Here is a 21,218-nt window from a genome sequence, read left to right as displayed (position 1 = left end):
TTATATCATTAACTGTCCAAGGACAGTTAAACCTCCACCATGCAATGGTTAAATCAACTGTACATTAAGAGACAACACTTCTAGAAATGTCAGGTTATTTTCCAACTCTGTCTACAGCTTCATTTTAGGAAAACCAACCTACACAAATCCTCAGTTGAAATGCAATTCAGCCACTATATTTTATACTCTTTTTCTCTAGAATACCACCCACAGTTACAGATGACTGAACCATTACTTGATCAAGAATCTATGATGTGGCCTTGAGTTAAAAGGCAGAATGGAGCTAAAGGAATTCTCTTACATGGAAGTAAATTAAAGACAGGGCAAGAACAGAGCTGACCTTGCAAGTTCATGAATTAGAGGATTTTGATGTCATTTTGAAATTGGAGAGCGAGGCATGAGAAAGAATAACAGAGGTAGAGAAAATGCAGAGAGTAGATGGTTGAGGAAATAGTGGTCACTATGGCTGGATCACAGAACATGGCCTTGCAGGGCATGTACTACATATTTGAAGGAAGAGCATTTTTATAAATTATGTGGAATGTGTAACTGCCAGCCCTCATTATAGCCATTAGATGGTGGATCAGAAGAATGAAGAAGTAAGAATGTCTTTTCCTGAGATTCGAGTTACCTTGAATTCCCAACCACCTTCCATGTTCCACCTTTCTTGAAGCCCAGTAATAAGCTTTCTCTAGGTAGCCTTCCATATGAATATTCTATTTTGGGCTACATGATAAAGTTCTGTTCCTATCAGCAGATCTTAATCAAAACACCAGTAAAACACCAGGCATGTGCCAATTCTGTTGGGCTAGTCTCATTTAACATAAGTGAAGTAGTAAAATATGTCTTTCTATTAGCATATGGATAAGAAGCAGGTTGAGAAAAGCTCTACTCTTCAATGGCCAAAAAGAACAGTGAGGGAAAATGTCAACATATTTGGCAATTATGGATAAATACTAAATTATTCTCTACAAATAGTATGCAAGTGCTATGGAGACATATGCTATAAAGCCCATACCAATGGTGAAAGTGTGTCCTTTCCAAATGTCATAACACTTTCAATTATCATTCTAAGGAGTGGATAACATTCTATAATCCAAAGTCAACACCTAGCTCTTTGGTATATTTTTCCATAGCATCTGACTTTCTAGACAACTGAAGAACCAGCCTCACACTTAAATTCTGGCATGTTTTATGGCATATTGACAACCCAACATCCGTACAAGATGTCTATAAGGCAAAATTAGAATAAATTTCTGTTAAAATTATGAATTTTATGAAGAAAGGAAAAACATCTCTACTGGAAATATTCAAGTTTTTAAGTTCCTACATATTTTGGTACCTATTCATTTGAAAGGGCCAATAATTGAGATTACGATTTTGTTTTTCTTATTCTCAGTGTCACCGATACAAACAGGAACACAAACATATCCAGATTGTTTAGAGACTCACACTTATTGTGACATTATGTAGTGTGTTTCATGGGCATTACTGGAAGGGGAACATGATGCTGGAAGAATCTATAAAAGGGTATTCAGTATCCAGTATACCTGTTGTCTCGTCTTCTCATTCTGGCATAATACTGCCTATAAAATGGAGCCCTTTTCCTAATTTACTTGAAGAATAAGGTAAAAATATGTATTACTACTCTTCTCCTTATGGAATAAATAACAGAGAAACCCTTTCATGATGAAAAGTATGACATGAGCGCCTACTCATGGTACAAACATGGTACAAACATCCCTACAAACATAGGGATAACACATGAAGGAAAGAGGTCTGTGTGCTACTGGGACAGAAAGGTAAGAAAAGGGAAAGGAGGAGTGGGAAGAGGAATCAAGAAGAGTGCAACACTCCAAAACCTCTCCCTGAGCCACAAAACCTTCTTCCAAGTTGGGCTAAATTCATGACTACTAGGGGAGTGAACTTTTTGCATGAATTGGCCAAATTTTGAGGCCTGAGGCTTTGCAGAAACTATGGAAGGGAATTTGAATACTCAGAACTGAGACCTCAAGCCTAGTTAATGGGAATAGAACAAAGGCAGGAAAGCCACAGTGACTGAATTCCATTTGCATAACCCCCAACCTCTACCCACAACTTTTCATATTTTCCTCAATAAACTTTATTTGTCCTGAGAGGAGAATTTAACCAATATCTAGCTCCATTTCCACAACCCTCTGTAATCTGAGAATTCCACTACCATTTCTAAGGAATAGTGGTAGGGTCAGTGAGAAACATGACTGGCTAAGGAGTTTTGCATTATTACTCTTCAGTAGATACTTTTTTGGAAGTGTCATTGTTTCTTTTTTGTTTTCTAATTGAGAGAGAACAGTGCTTAGAGTGTCTAAGGCTGCAATTTATGCCTATGATAAAAAAAAGAGAGAGAGAGAAAGATGATAGCCAAGTGACAGAAAAAGTGTCTACCATTCAATATGTACTTTCTTTGCAAATAGTCACACTTCAAGCGTGCTGAAAACAGAAATTAAAAAAAAAGATAGAGAAGTTGAGAAGTGATGGATAGAAGACTAGGAAATGCTACAGAAAAGGATTTTGATTTATTATCTCAGGGCTCAGAACAGCATGCTGTCGTATCTGTACTTTATGTAACATTGGTTGAGAGTTTACTTTGTACCCATCTCTATGCTCAGGCCTTAAACACTCATGCATTTAATTAATAACCATATTATGAAGGTGTTATTACCATTTTCATTTGAAAGATAAACAAACCAAGGCTAGGAAACATTAAATAGCTTGACCACATTAACAATGCTGCTGGAAGACAGATACAGAATTCAGATCCAAGCAGACAGAATCCTATACTACCTCTTTAACATCTCTTCTGCCTTAAAGTATGACATACTGTATATTCAACATTTTAAAAGGCTACTCATGGTGTGTGGTTCTTGTTGAAGATCAAAGGAGGTAGAGAAATTTGTAATTATATATATAAATACACATATACATATCTAAAATATATACACATAAAGTATACATATATATACACAGAGAGAGATCATATACATACATGTAATATTCTTATCATATATATGGCAAGTTGTAAATACAATATGTAAAGGAAGATAGTAAATATTCTACATGCTACACGTGCAGTAACAATAGTGATATTTAACCCATTGTGGAATAGGGTAGAATTTAGTAGGTAGTCCTGCTTTTATAAGTGATATATTCCTAAAGATGTGTTTCATAGTCAAAAGTATGAAAATCCAAGGAATAAACTCAAAGTTTATATGAGGAGCGTTATCCCCAGTAAATTTAAAATTCTATTATGTGATAAGTGTCATCTTTGAACACCATCTATAAACTATCCCTGTGTGTCGTTTGCCTGCACAGCTGAGTGAGGAAGCCTGAGTCAAGAGACCCATGGCTTTTAGCATGTTGCAAGGTTTTCACTTTGTCTCAATTACATTAAGATTACGAGCTTTACTTTGGTGTCAGCACTTCCATTTTTAAATTTTCACCAATTGAAAATAATAAGGGCAGATGCAAACTCTTCATGTCATTGCACAAATGCAGAATTCTCCGCAGACCACGTGGAGAAGCTGCTGTGGAAATGTTTTTGTTGGTTGATCATGACACTAAATACCATAAACATTTACTTGAAATATTCACTTGTCAGCCAAGGTACAAAAGCCCTCCTTGCCAATGCTGCTGGGAAAGGTGGACTATAGGCAGTCTGGGATCATTACTTGTAGTGAATCATTTAGGCAATGCACACAATCTCTTTATCAACTTGTACTAATCTTGTAGATTCATGGTAAATACCAGACAGGACAGAGATGAAAATGTCCTTGACTGGCATTCTCAGAGCCCTACCAGAACTAAAGTATCTCAGCCCAGCTACCTCTCCTCTCATTACTCCCATTTTAATGTTTTCATTACACTTAGAACCATCTACAATTGGAGCACCATCTATTTGTTGATTTGCAGGTCGCTTTTACTTCCTCAGGCAAGTCTGAGAGCAGGGCCTTGTCTCTCCTGTTGGTGGCCATCTCCTCAATGCCTGAAATAGTTCCTTGCATGCACACAGTAGGTGTCCCATAAATACTCATTGAACAAAAAAAATGACTTTGAAGATATGGGGACCAGGCATAAGCACACAGCATGGAACTCAAGAAGTGGAAAAAGAAAGAGATATCTTAACCTTTCTTGGATTTAATCCCCCAAATCTAAGTGTAAGAGGCAACCTGCCCTCTCTCAAGCACTCCAAGCAAGAGCCCTGGCCCTGCACAATTACTGACTCACTGAGAGCTCCATGGGCTCATTTGTCAAGATGCCTGGGGGACACCCCCTGTGTTAATAGCCAAGTGGTCTCTGTGAATCTTTCTGCTGCAGAATGAATTCTTAGCGGGCCAATGTTGATGTGCATGAGTTTTATGGCCTCTACTGCAGTGATGATCACAGCAAAATGCAGCCATCAGTGGAATCATGGCTCTCTGATCACAATCTTGTTAAACTAACAGGAGTTAGGAGCAAGTTAGAAGCACCTCCTGTGTGACCTCTGGCTTGCACTTGGGATGCCTAAATGCCTGCGAACTCTGGGCAATTGCTGTGTCTATGGTCATGGGATAGCAGCCCATCTGGACTAGTGCTTTACAGGTAACCATTTAGCCATTTACAACAGCTCTATGGTAACTCATAGTCTTCTTCTTCCTGGTTCTCCATATACCAAGTTCATCAGGCATTTTTCCAAGAATAGGAACTCAGATGCTAGGGTTAAGGGCCTAAGTCAAATAACTCAAACTGACTATGTATTATTCTAAAGCAAGTGCTTACTATTCAATGTGGAGAAAACACAAGGAATAAACCAACATTTAAGTTATTCCAATTTTTGTTTTACAAAAAATTTAATAAAGTACATTCATAGCACTGCCCAAAAGCCTTTGCTATGCAGACTCCTTAGCATGTTGCTGGGAAAGTTTTTGGGTTAAATTGATGTTGGCAGTCCCATTCTTTTCTTGCTTCCAAATATCCATGCTCTTAGCCATGTCATTTGAAATTCTCCTCACTAAAAAGAAGCTGTCTGCCCACCTCCTGAATGAGGGCCAAATTGTGACTCACTTTGTCTGCCAGAATATGTGGAAGTGACAGTGTGCCAGTCTCAAGCTTAGCTCCCAAGAGGCATTCTGTTTCCAGTCTCCTTTTGTGCTTCTGCCTTTGTTGTGAGAAAACCATGCCCAAATGAGTCCACTGGTCTTAGATGGAGAATGGCCAAGTGGAGAAGTATGGAGGTGCCCACTAATCCCTTGTAGAGACCACCCACCCCCAGGTCTGTGAATGAGCTAGCCAGGATGAGCAGAGATGTTCATTAATCACACAGACACACAGGCAATGAGCACTTATTATCATCCGGCATTGAGACTTTCTAGTTGTTTGTTACACAGCAGCATTGTAGCAATAGATAAGAGATATAACAATCAACCAAGATAATAACATACATAGAAAAGCATAAATTCTCTTATACAAAATGGAAATCACAACCTGATACTTCTCAAGAGTGAGATAGGATAGCAAAGCCCTTAGTAGACAGCATTTTTCTAAAACAGGATTATTTATCTCTATGTTTCAGTATAAAACCACTATCATTTTAAAAATATCAATTTTGTTGAAATGAGTAGTCATATCAGGAAAATGAGACAGGTCCTGATGTATCTCTTCTTGATTTTCAAACCATATGGTGACAAAGCAACACGAAGGCCAAAACTGGTAATAGTGCTGAATTGAAAACCAAAATGAACAGAAAAGTCTGTGCCAGATCCTTAATCATCTGCCAAGAACAGAACTGTCAAAATGGATGATTGAGGAAGTTCTTGAGGAGAATACTACAAGCTCAACCCTCTGAAGAGGAAGGGAGGAACCAATTTGAAAGAACCAGGAAAGTACTCCCTAATTATCTGGATCTGGTTATGATGTCACTTGGCAGAGCTTCACATCTAGAAGTATGTTGTTCAAAAATGGTAGGCACGAATACATGTGATTATTTCACATTTAAACTTTAAATTAATTAAAATTAAATAAAAGTTGAAAATTCAGTTCCTCTGATGCACTAGTCACATTTGAAGTGCTCAGCAGTCACATATGGCTGGAGACTACTATATCAGAGAGTACAGATTTTAGAACATCTTCATGACTACAGTGAGTTCCCCTGGAAAGGGTTAGAAGAATAGCATTAGCCAGACAGAATGAGTGGTCTGGCCTTGCCCCATAACCTAAACATCCAGTCCCTCTTTCCCTCTCTCTTTCTATATAGGTTTAGAGGATACAACTCTCTGGTTGAAAGTGGTTGGGGAACACAGCCAAATACATATAACCCATGAGCTCAAAGAAAAGTTATTGGTGCTAAAGGCAGATATCCACAGGGCTTGGAAACCATGCATGCTAGATTAGAAGATATCATTCTAGACTCTGTTCAAATTACCATACATTACACCTGACTTCAAGGCTTAGTCAGTTAACCCAGCAGTCAGAAGAGAGGTCCTACTCTGAATGAATGCAATTAGGCATAACAAATGGAGCACATTAACCAATTTTTCAGATTTATACCCTAAGAGGTTAAGGCTTCCAAGGTGAGAATGAGGCTGAAGGACATGAGGGTCACCATATCCATAGTCTCACTAGAAAATCAATTTGTGTCTAGGATATAGCCTACATAAGCATAACCGTGAATAAAACAAAGAGGTGTTATATGAAAAGTGTGGAAGCATTGAAAATGAAACTTGGAATATTTGGAAGATGTATGTCTAGTAGTCAAAAGGCACGAATGCATATGTGCTCTCTTTAGAACAAAAACAGGGAGACAGGGAAAGAAGAGCCTGAGATAAAGGCATAGATAGATTCTGTAAAGCTAAGAAAAAAAGGTTAGGATTCCCAGCCATAGGCACTGAATTGATACTTATACTGAAGACAGAGACAGTAGGCTTGACACAGCTGAAAATAATTTAATGATGTAGATGACTTCTAAAACTTTAATGGGCATACAAATCACAGAGGGGTTTTGTTAAAATGCAGATTCTGAACAGAAGGTCTGCAGTTCTGAATTTCCTAGATGACGGTGCTGCTGCTGGTCTGGGGACAGTAAAACGGAAGGGAGAAGGCAAACTTGTAGAACCTTCCTAAGGGCAGAGGAAGAAGACAAAGCTTTGAAAAAAGAAGATGATAGGTAAAGGACAGAAAATGGGTATGAAACAGCTTATTAGACAAACAGAGCAAAAACAAATAGCATACAAGTCAACAATTAGTAGAATTAAACATGAAACAATAAAGAATTATTTTTAAAATATATGTAAAACTTACCATTTGCACCATTTTTAAGTGACAGTTTACTGGAAAGTACATTACCACCATCCATCTCCAGAAGTTTTTCATCATCTCAAACAGAAAACTCTGTACCCATCAAACACTAACTCCTTATTCTCCCCTTCCCCTGGGACCTGGTAACCTCTATTCTACTTTCTCTATAAATTTACTTAGTCTAGGTATCTCTCATAAGTAGAATCATTTAATATTTGTCCTTTTGTGCCAGGCTTAGTTAATTTACGATGTTTTCAAAGTTCATCTTTGTTGTAGCATATATCAGCATTTCACATCTTTTTAAAGCTAAATAATATTCAATTGTATGATATACTGCATTTTGTTTATTCATATGTTAATGCACATTTGGTTTGTTTCAAACTTTTAGCTATTGTGAATAATGCTGCTGTGAATGTTGGTGTACAACTACCTGTTTGAGTCACTGCTTTTGTTTCTTTTGGTATATACCTAGAATTGGAATTACTGGACTGTATAATAATTCTATGTTTAATTTTTCAAAAAATAGTCACATTGCTTTCCACGGAGTCTGAACTGTTTTATATTCCACCAACAATGCATAAGGATTCCAATTACTCTGTAAGTTTGCCAACACTTCTTTTCTTTTCTTTTTCTTTTTTTAAATAATAGCCATCTTAACGGGTGTGAAATGGTATCTCACTGTGGTTTTGATATTCATTCCCTTCGTGACTAGTAATGTTAGGTATCTTTTCACATGCTAAGTGGCCATTTGTATATCTTCTTTGGATAAATAGTGTGTTCAAGTCCTTTGGCTATTTTTAAACCGCTTGATTTTTTGTTGTTGTTGACTTGCAGGAGTTCTGTACATAATCTGAATATTAAGTACCCATATCAGATATACAATTTGCAAATATTTTCTTCCATTCCACTGGTTGTCTTCTCAGCCTGTTGACTGTGTTCTTTGATGCACAGAATTCTCTGCTATAGTCCAATTTATATTGTGTTGTTGTTCTTGTTGCCTGCACTTCAATGCCGTTTCCAAGAAATCATTGCCAAATCTAATGTCATGAAGCTTTTCCCATCTTTTCCTAAGACTTTTATACTTTTATCTGTCACATTTACATCTATGATCCATTTTGAGCTCATTTTTGTCTCTGGTATAAGCATGCAACTTCACTCTTACATGTGGATATTCAGCTTTTCCAGCACTATTTATTAAGTATCCTGTCTTTTATTCATTGAATTGTCTTGCCACCCCTGTCAAAAATCATTTGATCATATATGTAAACGTTTATTTTGAACTCTATTTTATTCTACTGGTCAGTGTGTATATTATTATGCCAGTATTGCACTGTTTTGATTACCAGGGCTTTGTAGTAAGTTTTGAATCAGTAAATGCAAGACGTCCATTTCTGATCTTCTTTCTCAAGATTGTTTTGGATATCTGGGGTTCCTTAATTCTGCATGAATTTTAGAATGGGGTTTTCCATGTTACAGAAAAAAGGAATTGGGATTTTGATGGGGATTGCACTGAATGTGTAGATCACTTTAGGTTGTATTTTCATCTTAACAATACCAAGTCTTCCAATCAATGAATACAAGATGTCTTCCATTAAATTATGTCTTCTTTAAATTCCTTCAGCAATGTTTTATAGTTTTAGTGTATGAGTCTTTTGCCTCCATCATTAAATTTATCCCTAAGTATTTCATTCTTTCAGATGCTAATTTAAATGGAATTGTTTTCTTAATTTCCTGTTTCGATTGCTCATTTTTAACATATAGAAATGCAACTGGTATTTATTTACTATTTTTCTGTGAAATTTATTGTCAACTTGGTTTCCATACAACATCCAGTGCTCATCCCAACAGGTGCCCTGCTCAATGCCCATCACTCACTTTCCCTTCCACTCCCACCTCCCCATCAACCCTCAGTTTATTCTCAGTTTTTAAGCTCTCTTATGGTCTGCCTCCTTCCTTCTTTCTAACTTTTTCTTTTCTCCTTTCCCTTCCCCATGGTCTTCTGGTAAGTTTCTCAGGATACACATAAGAGTGAAAACATATGGTATTTGTCTTTCTCTGTGTGACTTATTTCACTTAGCATAACACTTTCCAGTTCCATCCATGTTGCTACAAAAGGCCATATTTCATTCTTTCTCACTGTCAAGTAGTATTCCATTGTATATAAACCACAATTTCTTTATCCATTCATCATTTGATGGACATTTAGACTCTGTCAATAATTTGGCTATTGTTGAAAGTGCTGCTATAAACATTGGGGTACAAGTGCCCCTATGCATCAGCACTCCGGTATCCCTTGGGGAAATTGCTAGCAGTGCTATTGGTGGGTCATAGGGTAGATCTATTTTTAATTTTTTGAGGAACCTCCACACTGTTTTCCAGAATGGCTGGAATGTAGCCACTCTGACTGGCATGAGGTGATATCTGAGTGTGGTTTTCATTTGTATTTCCCTGATGAGGAGCAACATTGAGCGTCTTTTCATGTGCCTGTTGGCCATCTAGATGTCTTCTTTAGAGAAGTGTCCATTCATGTTTTCTGCTCATTTCTTCACTGGATTACTTGTTTTCGGGTGTGGAGTTTGGTGAGTTCTTTATAGACTTTGGATACTAGCCCTTTGTCCAATACGTCATTTGCAAATATCTTTTCCCATTCAGTCATTTGCCTTTTAGTTTTGTTGATTGTTTCCTTTGTAGTGAAGAAGCTTTTCATCTTCATGAGGTCCTAATAGTTCATTTTTGCTTTTAATTCCCTTGCGTTTGGAGATATGTCAAGTAAGAAATTGCTGCGGCTGAGGTCAGAGAGTTTTTTTCCTGCTTTCTCCTCTAGGGTTTTGATGGTTTCCTGTCTCACATTCAGGTCCTTCATCCATTTTGAGTTTATTTTTGAGAATGGTATAAGAAAGTGGTCTAGTTTTATTCTTCTCCATATTGCTGTCCAGTTCTCCCAGCACCATTTGTTAAAGAGACTGTCTTTTTTCCATTGGATAGTATTTCCTGTTTTGTCAAAGATTAGTTGGGCATACATTTGTGGGTCCAATTCTGGGGTCTGTATTCTGTTCTATTGGTTTCTGTGTATTTTTGTGCCAATACCATGCTGTCTTGATGATGACAGCTTTGTAGTAGAGGCTAAAGTCTGGGATTGTGATGCCTCCGCTTTGGTTTTCTTCTTCAATATTACAATGGCTATTCATGGTCTTTTGTGGTTCCATACAAATTTTAGGATTGCTTATTCTAGCTTCAAGAAGAATGCTGGTGTAATTTTGATTGGGATTGCATTGAATGTGTAGATAGCGTTGGGGAGTATTGACATTTTAACAATATCTACCCTTCCAAACCATGAGCACGGAATATTTTTCCATTTCTTTGTATCTTCTTCAATTTCCTTCATAAGCTTTCTATAGTTTTAGCATAAACATCTTTTACATCTTTGGTTAGGTTTATTCCTAGGTATTTTATGATTCCTGGTGCAACTGTGAATGGGATCAGTTTCTTTATTTATCTTTCTGTTGCTTCACTATTGGTGTATAAGAATGCAACTGATTTCTTTACATTAATTTTGTATCCTGCAAATTTGCTGAATTCAGGTATCAGTTCTAGCAGACTTTTGGTGGAATCTATTGGGTTTTCCATGCATAATATCATGCCATTTGCAAAAAAGTGAAAGCTTGGCTTCATTTTTCCCAACTTTGATGCATTTGATTTCCTTTTGTTGTCCGCTGATGCTAGAACTTCCAACACTATGCTAAATGACAGTGAGAGAGTGGACATCCCTGTCGTGTTCCTGATCAGGGGGAAAGCTCTCAGTTTTCCCCCATTGAGGATGAGATTAGCTGTGGGCTTTTCATAAATGGCTTTTATGATGTTTATCTATGTTCCTACTATCCTGACTCTCTCGAGGATTTTTATTAAGAAAGGATGCTGAATTTTGTCAAATACTTTTTCCGCATGAATTGACAGGATCATATGGATTTATCTTTTCTTTTATTAATGTGATGTGTCACATTGATTGATTTGCAAATGTTGAACCAGCCCTGCAGCTCAGGAATGAATCCCACTTGATCTTGGTGAATAATTCTTTTTATATTCTGTTGAATTAGATTTGCTAGTATCTTGCTGAGAATTTGTGCATCCATATTCATCAGGGATATTGGCCTGTAGTTCTCCTTTTTTTTTTTTTTTTTTTTTTTTGCTGGTCTCCGTCTGCTTTGGGAGTCAAAGTAATGCTGGCTTCATAGAATGAGTCTGGAAGTGTTCCTTCCCTTTCTATTTTTTGGAAGGGCTTGAGAAGGATAGGTATTATCTCTGCTTTAAATGTCTGGTAGAATTCCCCTGGGAAGCCATCTGGTCCTGGACTCTTATTTGTTGGGAGATTTTTGATAACTGATTCAATATCTTCGCTGGTTGTGGGTCTGTTCAGGTTTTCTATTTCTTGCTGTTTGAGTTTTGGAAGTGTGTGGGTGCTTAGGAATTTGTCCATTTCTTCCAGGTTGTCCAGTTTGTTGGCATATAATTTTTCATAGTATTCCCTGATAATTGCTTGTATTTCTGAGGGATTGGTTGTAATGATTCCATTTTAATTCATGATTTTATCTATTTGGGTCATCTCCCTTTTCTTTTTGAGAAGCCTGACTAAGTTTTTTTTGTTTATTTTTTCAAAAAACCAACTCTTGGTTACATTGATCTGCTCTACAGTTTTTTTAGATTCTATATTGCTTATTTCTGCTCTGACTTTATTATTTCTCTTCTTCTGCTGGGTTTGGGGTATCTGTGCTGTTCTGCTTCTAGTTCCTTTAGGTGTCCTGCTAGATTTTGTATTTGGGATTTTTCCTGTTTCTTGAGATTGGCCTGGATTGCAATGTATTTTCCTCTCAGGACTGCCTTAGCTGCATCCCAAAGCATTTGGATTGTTGTATTTTCACTTTCGTTTGTTTCCATATACTTTTTAATTTCTTCTCTAATTGCCTGGTTGACCCATTCATTCTTTAGTAGGGTGTTCTTTAGCCTCCATGCTTTTGGAAGTTTTCCAGACTTTTCCTGTTGTTGATTTCAAGTTTCATAGCATTGTGGTCTGAAAGTGTGCATGGTATGATCTCAATTCTTTTATACTTATGAAGGGCTTTTTTGTGACCCAGTGTGTGATCTATCTTCGAGAATGTTCCATGTGCACTCAGGAAGAAAGTATATTTTGTTGCTTTGAGATGCAGAGTTCTAAATATATCTATCAAGTCCATCTGATACAATGTATCATTCAGGGCCCTTGTTTCTTTATTGATGCTGTGTCTAGATGATCTATCCATTGTTGTAAGTGGGGTATTAAAGTCCCCTGCAATTACCACATTCTAATCAATAAGGTTGCTTATGTTTGTGATTAATTGTTTTTATATATTTGGGGGCTCCCATATTCGGCACATAGACATTTATAATTGTTAGTTCTTCCTGATAGATGGACCCTGTAATTATTATGTAATGCTTTTCTTCATCTCTTGTTACAGCCTTTAATTTAAAGTCTAGTTTGTCTGATATAAGTATGGCTACTCCAGCTTTCTTTTGACTTCCAGTAGTCTGATAGATAGTTCTCCATCCCCTCACATTAAATCTGAAGGTGTCCTCAGGTCTAAAATGAGTCTCTTGTAGACAGCAAATAGATGGGTCTTGGTTTTTTTTTTTTTTTTATCCAGTATGATACCCTATGTCTTTTTATTGGAGCATTTAGTCCATTTACATTCGGTGTTACTATTGAAAGATATGGGTTTAAAGTCATTGTGATGTCTGTAGGTTTCATGCATGTAGTGATGTTTTTGGTACTTTGTGGTCCTTGCAACATTTCACTCCCAGAGTCCCCCTTAGGATCTCTTGTAGGGCTTGTTTAGTGGTGATGAATTCTTTCCATTTTTGTTTGTTAGGGAAAATCTTTATCTCTCCTTCTATTCTGAATGACAGACTTGCTGGATAAAGGATTCTCGGCTGCATATTTTTTTCTGTTCATCACATTGAAGATTTCCTGCCATTCCTTTCTTGCCTGCCAAGTTTCAGTAGATAGGTTTGTCCCTACTCTTATGAGCTTACCTTTGTAAGTTAGAGTCTGTTTATCCCTAGCTGCTTTCAGAATTTTCTCTTTTGCCAGTTTCACTATGATATGTCATGCAGAAGATCGATTCAAGTTACCTCTGAAGGGAGTTCTCTGTGTCTCTTGGATTTCAATGCCTTTTTCGTTCCCCAGCTCAGGGAAATTCTCAGCTATGATTTGTTCAAGTACCCCTACAGCTCTTTTCTCTCTCTCTTCTTCTTCTGGAATTCCTATGATTTGGATATTGTTCTGTTTGATTGCATCACTTAGTTCTCTAATTCTCCCCTCATACTCCTGGATTTTTCATCTCTCTTCTCAGCTTCCTCTTTTTCCATAATTTTACCTTCTGATTCATTTATTCTCTCCTTTGCCTCTTCAATCCATCCTATGTCTGGCTCTATTTTATTTTGCACCTCATTTATAGCAGTTTATAGTTCCTCATGACTATTTTTTAGTCCCTTGATCTCTGTAGCAATAGATTCTCTGCTGTCCTGTATGTTTTTTACAAACCCAGCAATTAACTGTATGACTATTATTCTAAATTCTTATTCCATTATATTGCTTAAATCGTTTTTTGATCAATTCATTAGCTGTTGCTACTTCCTGGAGTTTCTTTTGAGGAGAATTCTTCCATTTCATCATTTTGGGTATTCCCTGAGTAGCCCCAAACTCAGGGCACTTCCCATGCTCTGTCAGGAGAAACTTGTATTGGTGGGTGGGGCCATATTCAGACCCAATGTCTGCCCCCAGTCCACCGCTGGGGACACAGTAAGACTGGTGTGTACCTTATCTTCCTCTGTCCCAGGGGCAGGACTCACTGTGGAGTGGTGTGGCGCCTGTCTGGGCTGCTTGCACACTGCCAGGCTTGTGGTGCTGTCTCAATGGGATCTGGCCAAGGGTGTATTAGACGGGGTGGATCTGCAAGGTGCACAGGGGTGGGAAAGGAAGGCTTAGCTAGCTTTACAGTTGGTGGTCCCCTGAAGGAGGGGCCCTGCAGCACTGGGAGGGAGGCAGGCCTGTCTGAGGGATGGATCCACAGAAGCACTGTTGTGGGCATTTGCATGGTGCAAGCAAGTTTTGTGACTGGAACTGGTTCCCTTTGGAATTTCGGCTGGGGAATGGGAGAGAGAGATGGTGCTTGCCAGCCCTTGTTCCCCAGCAAAGCTGAGCTCTGTTTTCTGGGACTCAACAACTCTCCCTCCTGGCATCCTCTTGGCCTCCACTCTCTCCAAGAGCAGAGCTGTTGACTTTTCAAATTCCAGATATTAAGTCCTGCTGGTTGTCAGAACTCACGGAGTTCAGCCCCTCTGCTTTTGCAAGCCAGACTTTGGGGGGCTCTGCCTTGCCAGGTGGGCTCTGCCTCCACCACCTCAGCTCCCTCCCGCCAGTCCATGTAGCGTGCACCACCTCTCCACCCTTCCTACCCTCTTCTGTGGGCCTCTTATCTAAGCTTGGCTCTGGAGAGTCCTTTGTGGTAGTCTTTTGGCAGTTTTCTGGGTTATTAAGCAGATGTGGGTGGAATCTAAGCAATCAGCAGGACGAGGTGAGCCCAGTGTCCTCCTACGCTGCCATCTTCCCAAGTCTCTCTGCAACTGGTTTTTTATATGTTGATTTTGAAATGTGTAGTCTTGTTGAATTCATTTTTTAGAAGAACAGGTTAGGGGGAGGTGTTGCATGAAATCTCTAGGTTTTCTACATAAATTCATATTTTCTGAAGACAAATTTACTCCTTTTCCAATTAAAACAGATATAGCATAAGTAAACATCCTTGTTACTGATATTAAGGGAAAATTTTCAGCTTTTCACAAATGAATAGGAATTTAATTGGAAGTTTTTAATGTATGTTCCTTATCATGTGAGGGAGTTGCCATCAATTCCTACTTCTTTGCACATTTTTATCATAAAAGGGTGTTCAATTTTGTTAAATACTTTTCTGCATCAATTGAAATATGTTTTTTTTTTCTTTTCATTTTTTTAATGTTATTTTCCTATGTTGACCCATACTTGCATTCCAGGAATAAGTACCACTTTATCAAGGCATGTGTTGCTGAATCCAGCTTGCTAGTAATTTTGGGGGGGATTTCTGCATTCATATTAATAAGGGTTATTGATCTGTGGTTTTCTTATAGTGTTTTTTCTGGCTTTGGTGTCGGGGTATAATGTTGGCTTCATAGAATGAGTAAGGAAGCATTTTGTCCTCATAATTTTTTGGGAAGAGTTTGACTTTTTGTGGGTTAATTCTTCACTTGATTTAACTGGGGGTAATTCTTCTTTGCATATTTGGTAAAATACACCAGTGAAGCCATTTGATCCAAGGCTGGTTTGTTTTGTTTTGTTTTGTTTTAAGTTACTGATTCAATTGCTACAGTAATTGTAAGTCTGTTCATATTTTCTTTGTTTATATATCAGTTTTGCATGCTTCTATAGATTCGTCCATTTCATCCAGGTTATCTCATTTGTTGGCATATAATTTTTCATAGTATTCACTTGAAAATCTTTATATTTTGTAAAATTGGTACTAATGTTCTCCTTTTCATTCCTGATTTTTGTTATTTGAGTCTTCTTTATTTTTTCTTGGTCTAACTAAAGATTTGTCCACTTAGTTGACCTTTTCAAAGGACCAAATTTTCATTTCATTGATTTTTCTACATAGCATTAGTACTCTATATTTTTTCTATCTCTACTCACTCTTTATTATTTGCTTCTTTGTGTTAGCTTTCATTTTAATTTACTTTTCTTTTTTTCGTTCCCTAAGATAGGGAACTAGGATAGTTCGATTCTTCTTTTCAATGTATATGTCTACAGGTATAAATTTCCCTCTTAACATTGCTTCCCAGCATCTCATATTTTTTTTTATTATTGTAGAACTTTATAATTCTCATTTCAATTCTGTATATATTTGAAATTCTGATGTCTCATGTATATATGTTTATAACCATCAAATCTTGGACAATTGATTTTTATCATCAATATACAGTATTTTTCTTTGTCTTAGTGTAGTCTTTGACCTAAAGTCTATTTAATTTCATATTGTATATGAATAGAATATACATTTTTATATCCTTTCACTTTAAATTTATTATGTCTTTAGAACTAAAGTGAGTCTTTCATAAATAGCATATAGATGGATCCTGTTTTGTTTTTTTAGCCATTTTTCCAATCTTTAGCTCTTGTGTGAAGAGTTTAATCTATTTATATTCTTTATCTATTTATCTACTATCTATCTATCTATCTATCTATCTATCTATCATCTATGATCTATTTATTTATTTTAGAGAGAGTGAGGGAGGGGGAGAGAAAGAGAGAGAAAGAAAGAGAGAGAGAGAGAGAGAGAGAGCAAGAGAGTCTTAAGCAGGTTCTATATCCAGCACAGAGCCCAATGCAAGGCATGATCTCAAGATCCTGGGATCATGACCTGAGCCAAAATCGAGAGTTGGGCGCTTAACCAACTGAGCCATCCAGGCACACCAAATCTATTTATATTTAAAGTGGTCATGAATAAGGAAAGGCTTCTTTCTTTTTTCTGTTTTCTGTATGTCCTATAGCCTTTTGTTCCTTCATTTCCCCTATCTTTTTCTTTTCTGTTTAGCTGACTTTTTTGTGAGATATTTTGATTCTCTTCTCATTTCCTTTATGTATATTCTTTATTTTTATGTTTATTTATTTATTTACTTTGAGAGAGAAAGCACCCATGATCAGGGGGTGTACAGAGAGAGAGAAAGTGAGAGAGAATCCCAAGCAGGCTCCACGCTGTCAGTGCAGAGCCTGACATGGTGCTTAATCTCATGAATTTTGAGATCATGACCTGAGCTGAAATCAAGAGTCAGATGCACTTAACTGACTGAGCCACACAGGCACTCCTCCTTTACATATATTCTATAGACAATTTCATTTTGGTTACCCTGGAGATTATATAAGACATCCTGACATAATAACCTAATATTAATTAACATAAGCTTTACTTTAACCACATATAAAATCTCTACTCAATTTGCTTTGCACTACCCTATGTTATTGATGTTACAAGTTGCATCTTCATGCCTTATGTAGCTAATGACAAAGCTTTATAATTATCTTTAAGCTTGTGTCTTTTCAATAACAGAAAAAATGAAGTTACAAAAAAAAATTAAAGTAATACTCATTTCATTTACTTTTACTGGAGATTTTTAAAAAATCTATATATACCTTCAAGTTACTGTCTAGCATCTTTTCATTTCAAACTGAAATGAAAGTAGCCTTTTTGAGGCACAGGTCTAGTGGTAATAAAAATCCCTCAGCTTTTGTTTACCTGGGAATTTATTAATCCCTACTTCTGAAGGACAGTTTTGTCAGATTTAGAATTTGCTATTCATAAGTTTTATCTTTCAACAATTCAAATATTTAATCATTCCCCTGCCTTCTAGCCTCCAAGGCTTCTGATGGAAAAAAATGGCCCATAATCTTTTTTGAGGCTCCCCTATATAGGATGAGTCACTTCAGTCTTGATGATTTAAAGATTCTCCCTGTATATGTGACTTTTCATGTTCAATTGTATGTGTCCTTGTGTTGGTCTCTTTGGTTTTGTCCTACTTGGAGCTTTTTGAGCCTTTTGGATTTATAGATTCATATTTTTCATCAACTTCAGGAATTTTTTAGCCAATATTTCTTCCAATAATTTTTGAACACCTTTCTCACTCCCATCTCTTGGTGGACCTGATGGTTTCTTACAAGTCCCTTAGGCTTCATTCATTTTTCTTTGATCATTTTTCTTTCTGTTATCCTACTTGATTTTAATTGTTCTGTCTTCAAATTTGCTTATTCTTTCTTCTGGTTACTGAAATCTCGGTGAAATTCCCTCTAGTGAATACTTCAGTTGCTGTGTCATTCAGCTTCAGGATTTGTTTGGTTCCTTTTATAACTTCTATCTCTTTATTGCATTCTGTTCATTTTATTCATACATCATTTTCTCAATTTCCTTCAGTTTCTTTGTTCATGTTTCCCTTCAGCTCTTTGAGCATAGTTAAGGCAGACAATTTAGTCTTCATCTAGTAAATCCAATGTTTTTGTATATTCAAGAATGCTTTTGTCAATTTATTTTTTTTTCCTTTGAATGAGTCATGTTTTATTTTTTTCTTTGTATGTCTTGCGATATTTTTTTCTTGAAAATTGGGCATTTGACTATTATAATGTTACAACCCTGACAATCAAGTTTTTCTTCTTTCTATTGTTGTTCATTTTTAGGAAGGCTTTATCCATTTATTTTGAAGTATTTCTAATCATGTTTTAAAAAGACTTTTCCTTGTCAGTATAATCAGCAAAATCTTTGTTCTATTAGTTCATGTTCAGCTGATGTTTCAACAAAGATGTTTTTGAATGACAGGAGCTAAAATAAACAAACAGAAACTCAAGCAAACAAATAAATAAAAAGAGAGAACAGCCACCTCTTCTGTCTTTGTAGACTGGCTCTGTCCTGGCACATTCTTCACCACACAGCTAGGATGGCTCTGAGTTTAGGGATCAGCCAGGGTAAAAACTTAAGGTCTTCTCAGGACTTTTTCTGAGAATATGTTTTGCCTGCGTATATGCATAACTTTCTTAATTCTGTATACTTAACTGTTTTTTTTTAATGTTTGTTTATTTTTAATAGAGAGAGAGACAGAATGTGAGCAGGGGAGTGGTAGAGAGAGAGGGAAACACAGAATCTGAAGCAGGCTTCAGGCTCTGAGTTGTCAGCACAGAGCCCAATGCGGGGCTCATACTCATGAAACATGAGATAACGACCTTAGCTGAAGTTGGATACTTAACCAACTGAGCCACCAGGCACCCCTAACTGCTTTTGAATAACATGATTTCTCAGTCTTACTTCAGCTTCTTCTTTGAGCCTTACATGATCTATTTTATATTTCTACCCCGAGTCTCTTGACCTAGACATCCATGAGTTATAGACATATTGTAGTCTTTATGACCATAACCTGACTTTTTTCTTGCCTGCATTTTGAGTTATGCAAAATAGATGTGAGCATCTTGTTTCAGTCCTTCAGGTATCCTCTAGACAGTTTAGAACATATGTACACCATATTTACAAACAAGGTCTCTTCTGTGTCACCAGTGTAAGGGAGGAAACTGGCAACTGGGCTCCTACCTGCTCTTGCATCAGGGAGGGGATGGGGAAATGGCAGGTAAAAATATCACAAAACTTTCCAACTCTTTTTAATATAGTTTTTTTTTTCCTTTATTTGGCATTTGGTTGGTTTCTGAAAACTTTAGAATATTTTTCAGAGCTCCTACAAAGTTGTTTCAGACAGCTTCTGCCTATTTTTGATATTTCTATAAAGAAACAAGAGCTTGAAGTTTCTTAGTCTGCTATTTTGCTAATGTCACTCAATAATAACATCTTTAAAATAGAGAGAATTTTCCTGAAAAACATGAATTTTCAAGATTGATGCAAGAAGAAAACCTAGAGAGACATAAAAGTGTAGCTATGTGTGCCAGGGTAGACAATGTCATTCAAGAACCTATTCAACATACCATGCATCTATAGAAAACATTTCATATGATGTGTATATTTATAACTAATTTTTTAGAGTACTTACAGGAATACTAATCTTTTAGGAATATTTACTTGTATAATATAATCTATTACAGAACATATTAAAAGAAATCTTCTTGATTCATATTGTGTCAAAACATAACATGAAATACAAAGACAGATGTAATCCATTGATATATTTAACAGAATCTATATGGTATATATCCCAAATGTGTGAAAGTGCTCCACTTTACCACCTCACCATTGGACAATTTACTAAGGAATTTCAGTGAATTGGCTCATGGTTCTTAGAAGTTTCAGGTAAGTCATAGATCTTAATAAGAGTCACAGTAATAAGAAAGAAAGAATTAATCTGGGAATAGATTTCTTGAGACAGTTTCCAGCCATCCTTCTAGGAGATTAATACCTTCAGTTGGGACTCCAGGAGCAATGGTACCTGTTTCACACTTGGGACAAATTGAGTAGTTTTAAGGCAGCAGAATAGAGGAAACTGAATGGGGAATGGATCGTCATAATAGCAATGCAGGCATATTTCCTGTGGATCACACATGAGCTATGTGTAAAAATAGGAAGATCCAAAGTCATCTTGGATTCTCTACAAGAGGCCTGCCAAGATGGCAGAGACAAGCTGACCATGAAAGATGGATTCCTAGAGCTGAGAAAAGAGTTCCAAGAGACTTCATGAAATAAAAACGTATCCTACCCTCCTACTCCCCTAACCCTCAGTGCTGGTCAAGGGACCAGCTGGAGAAAGGTGCCTCATGGTGGGAAACTCTGAGAAGTGTTAATTTTCAGTATCTTCTAAGTGCAAAGAGTATGAAGTCACAAGAAAGTGGTACTAGTTCAAGTAAAACTTTTCTTATTTTCCCTCCAAATCCTAAATTTTCACAATGGGAGGAGTCACATTGTTATCAACCTCGGTTGTGGGGTGGGGGTGGGTTATAGAAGAGAAATAGAATCAGAAAGGCTGAAAAGTCAACTACCCTTCCTTTGCCATTACAGTCTTCTAGTCTGTAATAAGGCTGGGCTGTGGAAAGGGAAAATAATAATGCTAAATCTGAATTTAGTATTAAACACTGACTTCAGAATTGTTGTGTAACATAATGATGGAAAAGAACTAATACTAAAACATTGGCAGAAAACCATGATATCTGCCAAAATTTTTACCCATGGTGAAGAAATTTCATACCCCAATGAACAGTGTATAAGGGGATAGTGGGTAACAAACAAAATTGCATTATGACTAGATCACAAGGTATGCTTAAAAACAATAAACTGTTTGTTTAAGCAATTATAAAAGAACAATTATAACAACAT

At 36.9% G+C, this 21,218-nt stretch overlaps 1 protein-coding gene across 3 annotated transcripts in view; it reads right to left on the bottom strand.

Moving 5' to 3' along the window:
- The window catches only part of GABRB3 (gamma-aminobutyric acid type A receptor subunit beta3), a 468,180-nt gene that overhangs the window by 42,871 nt on the left and 404,091 nt on the right, over window positions 1-21,218 (bottom strand). The gene's annotated exons all lie outside the window — the stretch shown is intronic.

This window comes from Puma concolor, chromosome B3 (genome assembly GCF_028749965.1).
Source record: "Puma concolor isolate L17-30 chromosome B3, mPumCon1.1.hap2, whole genome shotgun sequence".
In the NCBI taxonomy this organism is placed as follows: domain Eukaryota; kingdom Metazoa; phylum Chordata; class Mammalia; order Carnivora; family Felidae; genus Puma; species Puma concolor.
This window is presented reverse-complemented; position numbering and strand designations above follow the sequence as displayed.